Raw genomic sequence first — 18,100 nt, 5'->3', positions numbered from 1 at the left:
GCATTGCAGTAATCCAGCTGAGTGGTCACAAAGGCATGAATTACTGTTCAAAGTGCTGTGTCTGAAAGACTGCTTTGATTTTTGCCAGCTGCTTTAACTGGAACTGTGGACTTCGCCACAGCTTTAATCTGGGTATCAAACTTAAGGGCAGTGTCCACCTTTACCCCCAGATTATTAGTGATTGTCCTGCAATACTGTGTAATAAGATCAACCAGGGTAGATCAACCAGATCAACCAGGGTATCACTGAAACAAAAGGAAAAGAGGAGGATTCACAGTTACTAAATGTTATAATATGGAACGACACAGTTCTGTTAAAAACACAATGTCTTTACAAAGTTACATGTTTTCTACAGAAATGGACTCATCAGTCAGAGCCATGTAAGATGAATGTGAAGGACCTTAGCGACTCTTGAACCAGGGAGGCAAATGCTCACACTGGCTCTCTTGGTGGCATCACTTCACTCGTTGGTTGATTTCCAGGTAAGAAAATGCTCGAGTTTTGCGTTCCCACATACAGCCACCCGTTTGATATCCGTTTGACATCCGGATGTCTCGCTCATGTGGGAAAGGGACTATAGAATGGTTTTCATTCTATAACATGTTGATATTAAAAATATGTGTGTCGGTCATATGTAATTTTTCATTGTCTGATTCAAAAAAGGTGATTGCACAATGATTGCACATGCAATTACTACATTCGTCCTATGACTAAATTACCAAAGATGACAATAAAACAAAGACCTGCTGCTGTTCTCAGGTCTGTAAATTTGTTCATTTAAACATTGAATAATACAAAAAAAATAGTGTGAATTGCAGTAACTATTTTCAGTCAATCAGATAATAATGACCAGAGATGCTAATGCGGTTGAGAGGAATCTGATATTAGGTGGCAACGCTTATGTGGACATGCAAGGACACACCAGAGATAACATACAGGAGGAGTCACGGCCATAACCTTCGGGTTAAAACACTGCTGTGCTGTGCAGCGGATCCAAACTAGAAAGACAGGTTCATAACAATTCTCCTTTTAAGTGTTTTGAACAGTGAAGGTGGTGCTTGGCATTAGGTGTATTGTCACCTGTCAAGTGGTAAACTAAAGAATAGCCTACACACTTTCAGATGTGATTAGTGTATATTTACTGGGAATGATGATCACAAAAAGCACATCATAAGTAACAGATCACATTTTTTCTAATGTATTGGATCGTAATTTTATATTTGTGTAGCAGAAAGCAAATCCAATAAAGAATGTATGACGTAATTATAGCCTCCACCCAGTATGTGGAACAGTTGACTTGATCAGTTGATTGTTCATATACGTCATAATTAGATGTGGTAGCTAGGTGTATAACTACTGTATACATATAAATAGATACGGTATACAGTATGTTCCCCCTCTGTCCTGTCATGGAATCTGTACTTGACGTCATACACTGAACATTTGCAACAAGCCTGAATGGTAGAATGGCACTGTATGTGAAAAGAGATTTGAAAGGTGTGCGATAGTCAGTCTGAACTGTGCCATGACTGAGAATAACAAATGGTCATGGTCAGTAGTGATTTAGGATTGTTCAGTTAAGGTATCTCTCTTTAAAAATGCTGTTTCCTTTCTTAAATTTGCAATGGTGTTAAATTCTATTACACACTATGAGGAACAGTTTGCGTTTGCATTCACTCATAATTAGTCAATTGGTCACATCAATGCTTGACCACCTAGGTTGCTCTTTTGCCGCCACAACAGCCCAGATCTGCCATGCAATGGACTCTGAAGGTGTGACCAGACCTCTGAAGGTGTGCTGTGATATGGCATAATAGGCAATCCTTTAAGTCCTGTAAATTGCAAGGTGGGACCTCCATGAATATCATTTGTCTGCCCACAACTGAATTGAGATCTGGAAAATGTTGACGCCAAGTCAACACAATAAACTTACCTCAGTTTATGTACCGAACAAAACCCATATTTGTCAGCCATTTTCAAAAATGGCCACTGTCGTCTCCAGAGGCAAGATCTGAAGCGCTAACAATTTTAAATCTGATTAGACCCCCTTTGTCAGTTTTTTTTTTACCAAATTTGATGCTATTATCACAATATAATCAATTATGCTTAATCCTCTTACTATGTGTGATATTTAATTTGATAAAGTAATACCAGCCTCATATGCCAAACTAGCCTGGCAAGCCAAACTATACATTAGATATAGTCTGGAGTCGGACCATTCACAGAGCTGAAGCCTGTGGGTGGGATGATTCGTTGTCATTCAAACTGCCTCTGCACGTAATAGGCCAGCACTTGTGACCAATCAGCGCTTCGTAACGTTGTCCTCTATGGTTGTTCTGCTATCTCGCTGTCGCGCAGCTCTGTCGTCACCGTGCTAAGGCAGGCTCAAGGACTCTGTACACAGATTGAGCATTCTGATTGGACCGACTGACCCGGTGTCGGATGCAGGATTGGCCTTAAAGGTGTGACACTAGACCATCCCAAAAAAATATTCTTTTGCCGCTAGGGTGCGTCTAGATTTCTAGGCTAATGCCAAACTGTTTTTCATTGGATAAACAAGATGTAGGTTTGAAGAGCTCTTTTCCAAAACGCTATAAATCCATTTTTGAAAGCATTAAAAAGTCATGTTATTTAATTGTGTATTTCATGCAATATATATATATATAAAATGCAGTTGTTTTGATTTGATTGAGTAAAGATGAATGAACTTAACATAACCCAATTATAGGTCCACTGAAATTACTTGGAAAACAAAATAAAAATAAAATGATTCATGAGAATTCATTAAAATGGTGGATATAGCACATTGGAAAATAACTCTTTGTATGTTACATGATTAAATCTGTATGAAAATATCAAAACTGCACTAACAAAAAAGACACATTCCAATGAACCACTGATGAAGGAAGGTGCATGTTTCATGACCCCAGCTAAATGCTCTCGAAGTCTGTTGGTGATGTATTTTGCTTCTAAAGGTGGCTTTATTGATGATTTATTTTTTCATGGGGACGTTGTTGTTGATAGGCTGTCAACAGCACTAGGAATTTAAAGGGAAACTATGAATGAAAACATATTTAATAATGATGAATTAATGGTGTGTTAATGCTTAACTCATAACTAATACTAAATTGTGTATCTGTACTGGACATTGTTACCAGTATGTTTTCTACAGCATGTAAGAAGGGCAATCTTCTGATGTGGTGATGAAACTCTTTACATAGGTCTGCCTCTATCCTTAAAATATAAGCAGGTCTGGAGTGGCAATCTAGCGTACCGACATTTTCCAACTGGGCCAATGTAGGCTACCTTTGTTTTTTGTTTTGTTTTCATGGAAATCATTGAAATCATAAGAACAACAATACTTTTCTATTTTTGTCTATGAATAAATAAAAATAAATATATACGTAGGAACATTGTATAATAAATATGAATGTACTGTAATGTGCATACACATTTTCTTAGAGTACATACTAAATAAATAAAACATGAAATGTCTTGAAATCTGGAAAATGTTGACGCCAAGTCAACACAACAAATGTATCTTATTACTGTAACAAAACTCATATTTGTCAGCCATTTTTAAAAATGGCCACTGTGGCCTCCAGAGGCTAAATCCAAAGCACCTACGATTTTAAATCATGATCAGACCCCCTTTGTGAATTGTTAGCCTATTATCACAAAGTAATCAATTGTGCTTCATACCCTTACCATGTGTGATATTTAATTTGAGTATGTTCCATGATTCAATATTTATACAAATATCAAGACTACACTGACCAAAAAAAAAACTAAAACAAATAACATATTCAAATGAAACACTGATGAAACACTTTTTCATAACCCCAGTTAAATGCTCTTAAAGTCTGTTGGTGATGTTTTTTTGCTTCTAAAGGTTGCTTTATTGGTGATTTAATTTTTCATACTAGGTACGTTGTTGTTGAAAGGTCGTCAACAGCACTAGGAATATATATATTTAAATCATAAGAGGAACAATACTTCTCAAAACAAGGTTACTTTATTTTTGTCTATGAATAAATACAAATAAATATTGGAACATTTTATAATAAATATGAATGTAATGTGCATATACATTGCCTCATAGGCTACTAAATAAATAAAACAAAATATTTTTGAGAAAGACAAATAAATAAACACATAAATAGGTGTAATACAAATATGCTCAAGATAACAAATGACAGCCATCAACTGACAGCAACTGGTAACTCAAACTAACAATACTGAGACATAATAACATAAACAAAATAATTGAAAATACTGTTGAGAATATTTAAATACACAGCATTCATGCTGTTGAACAAGCTTAGGTTCATAGTAGTATCAGAGAGGATTAAAGCGGAGATAGCAATGAAGGATCTTTGGTAATACAGTATGATGGCCCAAAAAACCTATAGCGAAATCGACAATATAGCACATTCACACTAACACATACTGATAGTAAAATGAACTACAATAAATAGTAATTGTCTTTTTCTGAGCTATACGAGTCCATTATAGTCCATTAAGTCCATGAGTCTATGAGTCTATGAGTCTGTCTGTGAAAGCATTCCTATTCCAGTTCTCTGTTTCTCCTGTTCCGGTTCCTTCAGTCATTCAGCTGAGAGGACTGGAGTGTGCTGACCAGTGACTGACCAGTGACTGACCAGTGACCAGCTCCTACCACGGCCGCATCACAATCACAGAGAGCAGCGTGAGGCCACAGGTGGTGAAGAGGCTGATTTTACTGCTGACGTCACCAGAGGAAGAAGCATTGACGCCTGTTGCTGCAGCGTTGGTAGTTGTGGTGGTGGGACTCCTAGTGGTTGTTGTGCTATCTGTTGGAGAAGTGAACAGTCATGTTATAGAAATGGCCTGAGAACACGTGTGTGAAGTGTGAATATCTAGATGAGCTGAACTGGACTGAACTGGTACCTTCCAGCATGCCTGAGCCCTCCTCAGGAAGCAACTGCACGGCGGCTCTCCGGACGCGCGTCTCAGAGGACTTCAGTCCACTGGCTGAGTTCCCCTCCACAGAGGGCCTTGTGCTGTCATCTTCTCCCCTAAGAGAAGCACTCTGAAGGGGGGACATCCTGGAGGGAAGACTGAGCCTGGAGTCCTGGTCTGTCAGTAAGAACTGGGAGCTCTCCAGGTCACTGTAGAAATCGCTGTTGCCTGATTGGCTGGAAAGGTCTTTGGTGGGGATGCATAGCGAGAACACAAAAAGTCCTGTAATGTAAGAGGAGAAATAGTTGAAAAGAGACATCAGTATCCGTTTGGTAGAGTGGAAGTAGTCACAAGAACTCACTCCAGTATTTTAGTTTTGTGTGTAAATGAGCAGTTTACTAACCTGAGAATAGCAGAAGGTTGAACATCTTTGGTACTGTCTTGAGAGGTAGGCTAAGTCAAATAAAAACCTGCAAGAAGACAATCAAACATGATGTATTTTGACGTGCTTCGTTTCATAAGTTTGAATTAAGATTCAGGTACATTATTGCCACACCTTTACACATCAGTCTGCTTGGAAACTCACATTTGTACTCAATATAGAACTTTTACCTACAACTTCTAAATTAATATAAAATTATAGAATTTCATACTCAATGACATTTTCTTTGTTCAAGACATTCTTTTACAATCATTTACTTCCATGGGCTATAAACATCCATACAATTTGAGTCACAAATGGTTGACCTTTAATTCATTTGAAATTAAAAAAATTGTAACAGGACTGACAGACAAATATTCACTTCATAAAATGAACATCAATTTGGAAAAACGATATTGATTTTTCTGCTCTAAAATTAAACAATGATAGGTTAAGAATACTTTTGCTGATAGGTTACCTTACAGGTAAATGTCAGGTACACCAGTGCAGGACGTTTGCTGTTTTGTTTCTGTCGTCTGAGGAAAGTCCTTTTTCTTGAGTCTGAATGATTCCCAGTGATGCTGAAGCTTTATAGAGGTGAGAAGAGTCTGATATTACGTGGGGATGCGTATGTGTGCACGTAAGGGTGTATTCCTGCTACGTCATATTTTCACCTGCAAAAGAGGTGTGTTCTTCATAACGGTATGGTAATGACAATGTGTCGCAGTGGATCTGAAGAAGACTTTCTGGTTCTGACACATTGTGTTGCAATTTAAGGTGGCACTGGACGTTAGGTGTGTTACTGTGTAGCGTCAAAGCTCCATTCGTCACATAGACCGTGAGCCAGGGCCTCAAATTATGGAAACCGTTACCGAAAAGGTGGCAAAGGCTACCATACCTTTTCTGAAAGCTTGGAATCTCAGCTTTTCAATGATGTATGATGGCCATCTGACAAGAGTAGCTGTTTTGAGTTATGACACATAATGTAAACTAAGGTTAAAGAAATAATGTGTATAAATCAAGCAGAACACTGGAATATTTTATTTTGTTATGTTTGGTATCATTTTAAAGGGGAGACTCTGAGCTTTCATTTAAATCCTTTCGTGAACATTTTGGATAAGTACAGCCAACCCTGGAGCTCTTCAAACCTTTAATCACACACATTTCCCTACCATTTCCCTGCCATTTTTTGTCTTTTAATCCTGTGGCACCTGGGAGCATCAGAGAAACAAAATCCAAACACTGAAATACTGGCATGACCCTAAGGATTCAGGAAATGCATCATTTACCCATATTATCTGATTTGGAGGGGGTGATTTTACAGTCTTGTATCAGAGATGGCATTTTTTCAAAGACATAAACACAATAACTTGAACATCAATCAGAGATTCCCACAGAACAAGACCCTGGCCCTTTTGAAGGGCACCAAAATAGGTGTGGCCCAATTAAAACATTATCCACACCTGCAGACAATTACTCTAATTGTGCATGCATGTGCCAAAAGCATGATCAAAATGGTGTCCTAAAACAGAGAAGATGAGTTGGCATCTTCACAGGCACATTAGCTGAATACTATTATGAACTTTCTAAGTCTGGTAAAGTTTGTTAATTCTTACCATTCATTAAATTAGGGTCAATAATATTTGTCATTCAATATGTTAAATATCCCTTGGGTCATATTTGTTCAAAATGCGTACTTTAAAATGAATGTTCTAAAAGGAGGAATGTCTTCTGGTAAAGAGTAGCCATGGTGTTCCAATACAAAGTATGATTTTTTGTGATAGATAATAAAACTATGAAGTTATATTCCACTCGTCATAAGTCATGGGTGCTATTTAGATTCTAAATATTGATCTTGGACAGCACTCTAACCAAGGTGTCATTGTGTTGATTATGACAAAAGGAACAATGACGCTACACACTGACACACCTAATGCCCAGTGCCACCTTAACCCTTCTATTGTGTTAGGGTCAAAATTGACCCGTTTTCAAGTTTAACTGTGTAAAAAGCACACTTTCCTTTTTTGTCCTGGAATGAGGCTTCATCTAATCCTCAGACACACCTATTTAAATGCAGCAAAATCAATTTTCACAATTTTGGTAAATTCTAAAGGTCTCAAAAAAAAAAAGTTACATCTGTGGTGTCACGGGTCCAAAATGACCCGGCAGAGAATACTGGCTGTTGTATGCATCACTTAAAGGCTATGGGTTGCTCTAAGGATCATTTATGGCCCAGTGTGCACAGTTATGGCCCACATCACCAACACACACACACACACAGACACACAGACACACACACACACACTCGCGCGCGCACGCGCGCGCACACACACACAGACACATACCTACACACACATGCACCAGCACATACACACAGCACAGCATGTACATAAAAAAATACACAAACACATGCACAAACACGCCCACACGCATGCACACATACACCCTTACACACACACACACACACACACACACACACACAGATGCACAGTACACACACACACACACACACAGATGCACAGTACACACACACACACACACACACACACAGATGCACAGTACACACACACACAAACACACACACCTACACACACCTCACACACACACACACACACACGCACAGATGCACAGTGCACACACACACACACCTCACACACACACACACACACACAGAGATGCACAGTGCACACACACACACACACACACATCTTTGAGTACGTTTTCTGAGATGCAGCACTGTGCGAGACCACCGGAGCTGAGAAGTGAGTGTGTGTGTGTGATGTACTATAGCCTGTGTGTGTGTGCGTGTGTGTGTGTGTGTGTGTGTGTGTGTGTGTGTGTGTGTGTGTGTGTGTGTGTGTGTGTGTGTGTGTGTGGAGGGGGGGGGGGGGGGGGGGGCGTTTCTGTGTGCCTATGTGTGTGTTTGCATGTGTGTATATGTGTGTATGTGCATGTTCTGTGTGTATTCTGTGTGTGTTTTCTTTCTCTCTCTCTCTCTCTCTCTGTGTCTGTGTGTTCTGTGTGTGTTCTCTCTTGCTCTCTCTCTCTGTGGGTGTATCTGTGTGTGTATCTGTGTGTGTGCCTGTGTGTGTGTGTGTGTGTGTGTGTGTGTGTGCACGCGTGCGCATGTGTGTATGTGTGTGTGTGTGAGAGTGTGTGCCTGCGTGTGTGTGTGTGTGTGTGTGTGTGTCTGTGTGTGTGTGTGTGTGTGTGTGTGATCTGATATTGGAGTGACAGTGACGGCAGAGAACACAGTGAACATGTACACATAGAGAGACATAAAACACACACACAAGCAGACAAACACACACACACACACTCATAGACAGAGAAGCACTCATACACAAAAGCAAGCGCACACATGCACACACTCATTTACATACATAAAAGTTGCTGTAAGGGATGGAGTAGGCGATGGAAACAAAAGCGTGATTGATATTTGCGGAGAGAATGTGCAGGACTGAGCGGCGGTCATATTGTGTACCGCTTTGCGGTACATCTAGTTTTCAATGTTCAGCTTATGGTTAAATTGTTTGGTTAATTGGTATGGTTAAATAAAAGTTGGTTTTATGGAAAAAAAATTACTTGTTGTCTTTATCCTACCATTTATCTATGCGGGTCCGTTTTGACCCGAAACACCAAAGATGTCACTATTGTTAATAATTTTAAATAATAAAAATAAATAAATAAAATTGTTTTGGTAGGTGTACTCTAATATTAGTTTATAACACATTTACAGTTTATTGTTACTCATTCTATAAAAAAAATAAGTATATTTAGTGAATTTTAACAGTTTTTGCAATCAAAAAACGAGTAGTATATTTTAAAATACTGTGTCTGTGGAGCCAACTAAAAATAATTCACAATTCATTCCATTTATATGAATACATACTAAGCCAGCAATTAGCTGAAAAACAACATTTGAAGAAAACTGATGATTTTAAGCATTTTCAAGCATTTTAAAATCATGGGTCCAAATGGACCCGCTAACACCACAGGTGTAAACCGCTTTCTAACACAATACAAGGGTTAAATCATAACACCATGTGTCAGAACCAGAAAGTCTCGTTCAGATCTGCTGCAACGCATTGTCCTTACCATACCGTTATGAAGTACAGGCCTCCTTTGCAGGTGAGAATATGACGTAGGACAGGAATACACCCTTACCTGCCCACATACGCATCCCCACGTAATATCAGACTCTTCTCACCTCTATAAAGCTTCAGCATCACTGGGAATCATTCAGACTCAAGAAAAAGGACTTTCCTCAGACGACAGAAACAAAACAGCAAACGTCCTGCACTGGTGTACCTGACATTTACCTGTAAGGTAAGCTATCAGTAAAATTTCTTAGAATATGCAACAGACTTCTAAATTATTCTTCACCATATCATCTAGCAGTAAAATCAATTTCATTTTTAGAAATAGATGCTAATATTCTTGAATGAATAATTGTCTAAAAGTTCTGTTTCACTTTTATCTAGAAATGCATTTGAAATATTTCAAACAAGAAAACAATTTTGGAAACAAAATCCTATCATTTTGTCTTTAGAACTTTAGAAAGTATACGTTTTATATACTTTTATGTAGAAATGTGAGTTTCCAAGCAGAATGATAAGTAAAGTTGTGGCAATAACCTATTTGAATCTAAATTCAAACTTATGCAACTAAGCTTGTCAAAATGCATAATGTTTCATTGTCTTCTTTGTGCAGGTTTTTATTTGAATTGATCTTCTCCATTAAACCTCTCAAGACAGTACCACAGATGTTCAACCTTCTGTTATTCTCAGGTTAGTAAACTGCTCATTTACACACAACTAATATATTGGAGTGAGTTCTTGTGACTATTGTCACTCTATTAGACGGATACTGATGTCTCCTTTCAACTATTTCTTCTCTTATTACAGGACTTTTTGTGTTCTCGCTATGCATCCCCACCAAAGACCTTTCCAGCCAATCAGACAACAGCGATTTCTATAGTGACCTGGAGAGCTCCCAGTTCTTACTGACAGACCAGGACTCCAGGCCCAGTCTTCCCTCCAGGATGTCCCCCCTTCAGAGTGCTTCTCTTAGGGGAGAAGATGACAGCACAAGGCCCTCTGTGGAGGGGAACTCAGCCAGTGGACTGAAGTCATCTGAGACGCGCGTCCGGAGAGCCGCCGTGCAGTTGCTTCCTGAGGAGGGCTCAGGCATGCTGGAAGGTACCAGTTCAGTCCAGTTCAGCAAATCTAGATATTCACACTTCACACACGTGTTCTCAGGCCATTTCTATAACATGACTGTTCACTTCTCCAACAGATAGCACAACAACCACTAGGAGTCCCACCACCACAACTACCAACGCTGCAGCAACAGGCGTCAATGCTTCTTCCTCTGGTGACGTCAGCAGTAAAATCAGCCTCTTCACCACCTGTGGCCTCACGCTGCTCTCTGTGATTGTGATGCGGCCGTGGTAGGAGCTGGTCACTGGTCAGTCACTGGTCAGAACACTCCAGCCCTCTGTCCTCTCAGCTGCATGACGGAAGGATCCAGAACAGGAGAAACAGAGAACTGGAATAGGAATGCCTTCACAGACAGACTCCTAGACTCATAGACTCATGGAATTAATGGACTATAATGGACTCACGCAGCTCAGAAAAAGACTATTACTATTTATTGTAGTTCATTTTACTATCAGTATGTGTTAGTGTGAATGTGCTATTTGTTGTCGATATTGGGATTTTTTGGGCCATCATACTGTATTACCAAAGATCCTTCATTACTATCTCCGCTTTAATCCTCGCTGATATTATATGAACTTAAGCTTGTTCAACAGCATGAATGCTGTGTATTTAAATGTTCTCAACAGTATTTTCAATTAATTTGTTCATGTTATTATGTCTCAGTATTGTAAGTTTGAGTTACCAGTTGCTGTCAGTTGATGGCTGTTATCTTGAGCATATTTGTATTACACCTATTTATGTGTTTATTTATTTCTCTTAAAAATATTTTGTTTTATTTATTTAGTAGCCTATGAGGCAATGTGTATGCACATTACATTCATATTTATTATAACATTTTCCTATATTTATTTGTATTTATCATAGACATAAATAAAGTAAACTTGTTTTGAAAAGTATTGCTCTTCTTATGATCTACAGCCTACTGTATATTCCTAGTGCTGATAATGACCTATCAACAACAACGTACCTCTGTAAAATTAAATCACCAATATAGCAACCTTTAGAAGCAAAAAATCATCACTGACAGACTTTTTTTTGTCAGTGTAGTCTTGATATTTGTATAAATATTTAATTATGTAACATACTCAAATTAAATATCACACATGGTAAGGGTATGAAGTACAATTGATTAGTTTGTGATAATAACATCAAATTTGGTAGAACAATTCACAAAGGGGGTCTGATCATGATTTAAAATCGTAGGTGCTTTGGATTTAGCTTCTGGAGGCCACAGTGGCCATTTTTAAAAATGGCTGACAAATATGAGTTTTGTTACAGTAATAACATACATTTGTTGTGTTGACTTGGTGCTACTTCCGATCATCATACCCAGTAGGCTAAATACACTATGAATCACATCTGAAAGTGTGTTTTCTTCTGTTTGCGCTTGACAGGACTGGTGACAATACACTTAATGCCAAGTACTTCACGGTTCAAGACACTTAAAAGGAGATTTGTTATAAACCAGTCTTTCTAGTCTGGATCCGCTATGCAGCATTGTTTAAACAATTGGCCTCAGGAGTTCGCCTACAAAAAAAAGCCACCATCTTTGCCCAAATAAGGAGATCCGGTATCTTGAGATTTTTTTCTATGGGAAGATAACATGGGGATGTAAAACTCTTATGGGAACAAAGAAATCGGAAATGCAGACGTTTTGCGCTACAAAGTTGTCCTCTGCCTTCAAGTGGATAGGCTACTGTGATTTTCGGTAGGTGAAGACGGCACACTTCGATCTTTGCTAACCCAGAGCTAACTTACAATGCAACTTGCCATAGGCAGTTAGCCTACCATCTATTATCATCCAGAACTCCTTATGGGTAAAGATGGCAGCTTTGGATCCTATTTGTAGGTGAACTTTAGAGGTCTATGGAGTTATGATGACTAGATGGATATACATTTCATTTTTAAAAGAAAACAGCCAGGTTCAGGTGAGAAAGTATAAGATGTTGACAAAATAGGCTACTTAATAATGATGAACTAAGATTTTGTTAATGCTCAACTAATACCTACCTAATGTTAAATTGTGTACCCTTATTGTAAAGTGTTACCAACATACTTACATTTTACGGACATATTTTGACAATAAATACTGTTTTTTTTATTTTTTTAATTATTATTATTATTTATTATTTCCGGAAATGGCCCTCCACAAGAAGGTTAAATATAAGAGCTGAGGTAAAGTTCATTTTTGGAATCATAAACAAGTACATAAACAAAGCATGGTTTATCACCTGACATACAGTACAGTATGATACAAGACACAGTCCAGCTCCAAACTTCTAGGTCTCTAAGCATACTGTAACTAACAAGAACATTAAGTGAAAATCTTTGATAACACTGATAACTGCTTGATTCTCAGTGTTCTTGCAACATCTCATGGAAACACAATGAAATGGTGGCACCAAGCGATTTAATGTGATAACTTGCCTCCCTGATTCAGGAGTTACCTAGTAGCTGATTCACATTCATCTTACATGATTCTGATTGATACATTTGTTGCTGTGGACAAAACTACTTATACCAAGATTGTGTTCTAAAGAGAAACATAACTTGTGGGCATAATTCCACGTGTTATGGTTTGATAATTGTGACAACCCCTCTTTTCATTTTTGTAACGATATGCTTACCTTATGTGATTTAATTAGAATAGTGGAATGCTTATTTGGAATAAGTATTTGGACATAATATTATTGTGTTTTGTACAAAAATATCTAGTTAATGTAAATGTAACATAATATGTTTTCATAACTTGAATAGCTCTGACTTTCTCTTGTTTCCAGTGAACTCTATCCCTATGAACTTCCCAATTTTAGTAAGTGTGTATATTCTTGCCATTCATTGCGTAAATCAGGGTCAATATATTATTCAGAATATTAGACTAAATATCACATGGGTCATATTTGTCTGCAGTATGTACTTTAAAATGAATGTTCTAGAAAATGGAGGAATATGTCTTCGAATTAAGAGTAGCCATGGTGTTCCAGTACAAAGTATCTTTTTCCTGTGATGAATTAATATTCATAGTTAATTCATAGTTATATTCCACCCTATATAAGCAATGGGTGTTTTTTAGATTTAGAAAATATATTGATCTGCAAAACACACACACACACCAAGGCGTCATTGCGTTCATTGTGACAAATGGAGCAATGACGCTACACAATGACACACCTAATGCCCAGTGCCACCTTAAATCATAACACGATGCATTAGAACCAGTAAGTCTCGTTCAGATCTGCTGCAACGCATTGTTCATACCGCTATGTAAGAACACACCTCCTTTGCAGGTGAGAATATGACGTAGGGCAGGAATACACCCTTACAAGCCCACATACGCATCCCTACGTAATATCAGACTCTTCTCACCTCTATAAAGCTTCAGCATCACTGGGAATCATTCAGACCTTCATCAGACGATAGAAACAAAACAGCAAACGTCCTGCACTGTACCTGACATATACCTGTAAGGTAAGCTATCAGCAACATTTCTTGGTATATACAACAGACTTCTAAATTATTCTTCACCATATCATCTAGCAGTAAATCAATTTCATTTTTAGAAATAGATGTTAATATCCTTGAATGAATAATTGTGTAAAAGTGCTGTTACATTTTTATCTAGAAATTAATTTGAAATATTTCAAACAAGAAAGAAAATGTTCCAAATGTATTAGGCTTTTTTGCCTTTAGAACTAGAAGGTATGAGTTCTATACGTTTTTGAGAACTGTGAGTTTCCAAGCAGACTGATAAGTAAAGTTGTGGCAATAGTATATTTGAATCTAAATTCAAACCTATGAAATAAGCTTGTCAAATAATGTTTCATTGTCTTCTTTGTGCAGGTTTTTATTTGAATTTTACCTCTCAAGACAGTAGCCTACCAGATGTTCAACCTTCTGCTATTCTCAGGTTAGTAAACTGCTCATTTACACTCAAAACTACAATAGTGAGTTCTTGTGACTCTTTCCACTCTATCATACTGATGTCTCCTTTCAACTATTTCTCCTCTTACATTACAGGACTTTTTGTGTTCTCGCTATGCATTCCCACCAAAGACCTTTCCAGCCAATCAGGCAACAGCGATTTCTACAGTGACCTGGAGAGCTCCCAGTTCTTACTGACAGACCAGGACTCCAGGCCCAGTCTTCCCTCCAGGATATCCCCCCTTCAGAGTGCTTCTCTTAGGGGAGATGATGACAGCACAAGGCCCTCTGTGGAGGGGAACTCAGCCAGTGGACTGAAGTCCTCTGAGACGCGCGTCCGGAGAGCCGCCGTGCAGTTGCTTCCTGAGGAGGGCTCAGGCATGCTGGAAGGTACCAGTTCAGTCCAGTTCAGCTCATCTAGATATTCACACTTCACACACGTGTTCTCAGGCCATTTCTATAACATGACTGTTCACTTCTCCAACAGATAGCACAACAACCACTAGGAGTCCCACCACCACAACTACCAACGCTGCAGCAACAGGCGTCAATGCTTCTTCCTCTGGTGACGTCAGCAGTAAAATCAGCCTCTTCACCACCTGTGGCCTCACGCTGCTCTCTGTGATTGTGATGCGGCCGTGGTAGGAGCTGGTCACTGGTCAGTCACTGGTCAGCACACTCCAGCCCTCTGTCCTCTCAGCTGCATGACGGAAGGATCCGGAACAGGAGAAACGGAGAGCTGGAATACAGGAATGCCTTCACAGACAGAGAATGGACTCAGAGCTTACAAAAACTTTAACTATTTATGTTTAGTTAACTATCAGTATGTTTGTATGTACTGTAGATGCATATGTTGTCGATATCGCTCAGCTATAGATTATTGACTCATCATATTACTGTGAATGATTGCGCATCAAATGCTGTGTGTGTATTGATATTTTTCTCACCAGTATTGTCAATTTATATGTTTATGTAGACAGACATCTTGTTGAAGAACTTTTTTATGAGTCTGCATATTGTGGTTTGGAAGTAGCACTCAGTGAGAACAACTTAGCTGTGAAATTATGGCTAATGTCTTTAGCTGGCTTGAGTATTTATTTATTTAATATAATGTATGTGTATATTTATTTCCCTTAAAGTCACTATTTATTTTATTTATTTAGTATGTTCATTACGTAAACATGTATACAATACAAGATTACATTTATATTTATAACACAATGTCTTTTTATTTATTTGTATTTATTCATGTACACAAATAAACCAAATATTTCATGTAATTTTAATGATTTAAATGAGTTTAATGATTCATATAAAATCTATTGACCCACTTGGAAAATGCCTGGTATGCCAGAGTACAAATGGATTTGTCCAAACTTTCTTGGTTTTCAGAGTTCCTTTCACTGAAACTCATCGACCAAGCCCAGCTCGGGAATAGTCACTTCCTGTTCCAACATTATTGTGCACTAGTGCACAAAGCAAGGTCCTATAGTTCAACATCCTTGTGTGACCTCACAAATGCGCTTTGAATGGTCAAAAAATCCCATAAACACACTCCTAAACCTTGTGGAAAGTCTTCCCAGAGGAGTTGAAGTTACTGTATTATAGCTGCAAAGGGTGGACCGACGTCATCATAAACCCTATGGATTAAGAATGGAATGTGACTGAAGTTCATACTGTGTGTGAGTCAAGGCAGGTGAGCAAAAATACTTTTGGCAATATAGTGTATCTACAGTATGATAAGTCTTAGGTGTTGAATCACCATATAACAAAGTTGCCCTCTATCCATACAACATGCTCTCATCAAATGTGTGAGTAAACCGTGAGATGCCATTGCACATTCCAAAGCCAGTTGGATGGATCTTCCTCAGAGTTGGTCTGCAGATCCTCTCTTATTTCCTGTCATCAAATTTGAGAAAGGTGCACTTAAGAGTTGGGTAAAGGCCAGTGATTCAAACAATAAGCACTTGAAGTCCATATTTAGGCCTAATGCATATCTGCCCTTCAGCTGTACTGCTGCTATACATGGCCGCTCTGCATTACTGTGATGTTCCTGTACAATGCAGCACATTTTATTTTAGTGTAGGTTAAGTCTCTCCTTCCTCTTCCTGTTTCCTCCGCCCACGGCTTCCCCTTCGCTCCTCCTGCGTGGCCATTGTGAGCTCGGTGTCCGCGCACGCGCGCACCACATGCCGCGCTTCCTGCTCCACGTCCGGGCACCCCCGCGCGTGTGTCTCTCATCATCATCATCATTATCACAGACGGAGCGCGCCGGGCCGGGCGAAAGCGCCGCTGTCCCCGTTGTTCACACTCTGCCGCCGCGGAAGAGCCGTGTTTTGCTAAGGCCCTTCCTGGTGGGGAGGGGGCCCGGCGCGAGTTCCCAGGGCTCCTGGTTCAAGGCCAGACTCCCAACTTGTTTACACGGCTCCTGTCTGGGTGCGTAGATAAAGGAGAGAGAGAGAGAGAAGCAGCGGGAACTTCCTGCTAATAACCACCCCACCCAAGACAGGAGGAGAGGGGGGGAGACGGAAGAGGCAGAAATGCAGAAGGACAAAAGGATAGGGCCAGACCAAGGGCGAAGGAGAGAGAGAGAGGGAAAGGGAGAGAGAGAGAGAGAAAGAGAGAGTGAGAACTGAGATAAAGAGACAGGAGCAGAGAGAGGATGCGGGAGACAGAGAGAGGGCTCTCTCTCTCTCTCTCTGTCTCTCTGTCTCTCTCTCGGCTGGTCAGAGGCAGACTAAACACCATATGGTGCTCAGATTACCCACTGCTTGACTCACGAGCGGCTGTCGCTGAGCGCAAAAAAAAAAAAACCCAAACAAACAAACAAACAAACAAAGTCAACGAGGACACTGCCAGTTGAGCAGGAGCCGCGGGTTAAGAGTCCAGAAGTGACAGGTCAGAGCGGAGACAGCTGGCAGGTGTGGGCACGGGGCCTGTGGGCAGTGCCTCTCACACACAAGCAAAGTTAACATGCCAGAGTGAATACACAAGCAGTCTCAGTGCAGCCAAACACAAGGATACAAGGATACAAGGATACAAGGATACAAGGGTACAAGGATACAAGGATACAAGGAGGTTTATTTGTCACATGCACATCATTACTAAAGTAAAGAATGCAGTGACATTGGGTGCCTCTTATGCAGCGTTTATACGTCCTCCCTCGCTCCTCGATGCCTCAATCCTCACTGATCTACATAAAGAATGATGGGGGGAAACAATGGGATAGTCTATCCAGTGTTAGTTATAGATCAGTGGGAACGCCCCTCGAGGATCGAGCATCGAGGATCGAGGAGACATGTTGAGAGGCACCCATTTTCAGTTCCTTTGCCTCTCCTTCCTTTGCCAAATGTGTAACCTAGAAGTGAATGGGGCAAAGAATGATCCAATGAAAAGCTTAATGTCAGTTACTGTTGAAGGGACTGGATGTGGGATCTAAATGAGGAAACACTTAGGTGTTGGCAACTGAATGACTTGAGCATAATGCAGCCCTTAACATTAACATCATCTCAAGGTGCCTGATAGAAATGCACCCCCCCCACACACACACACACCTCTTCACACAGCCTAGGTATGAGGGCTGCTCTTTCCGTCG

This window comes from Sardina pilchardus, chromosome 2 (genome assembly GCF_963854185.1).
Source record: "Sardina pilchardus chromosome 2, fSarPil1.1, whole genome shotgun sequence".
Classification (NCBI taxonomy): Eukaryota; Metazoa; Chordata; class Actinopteri; order Clupeiformes; family Clupeidae; genus Sardina; species Sardina pilchardus.
This window is presented reverse-complemented; position numbering follows the sequence as displayed.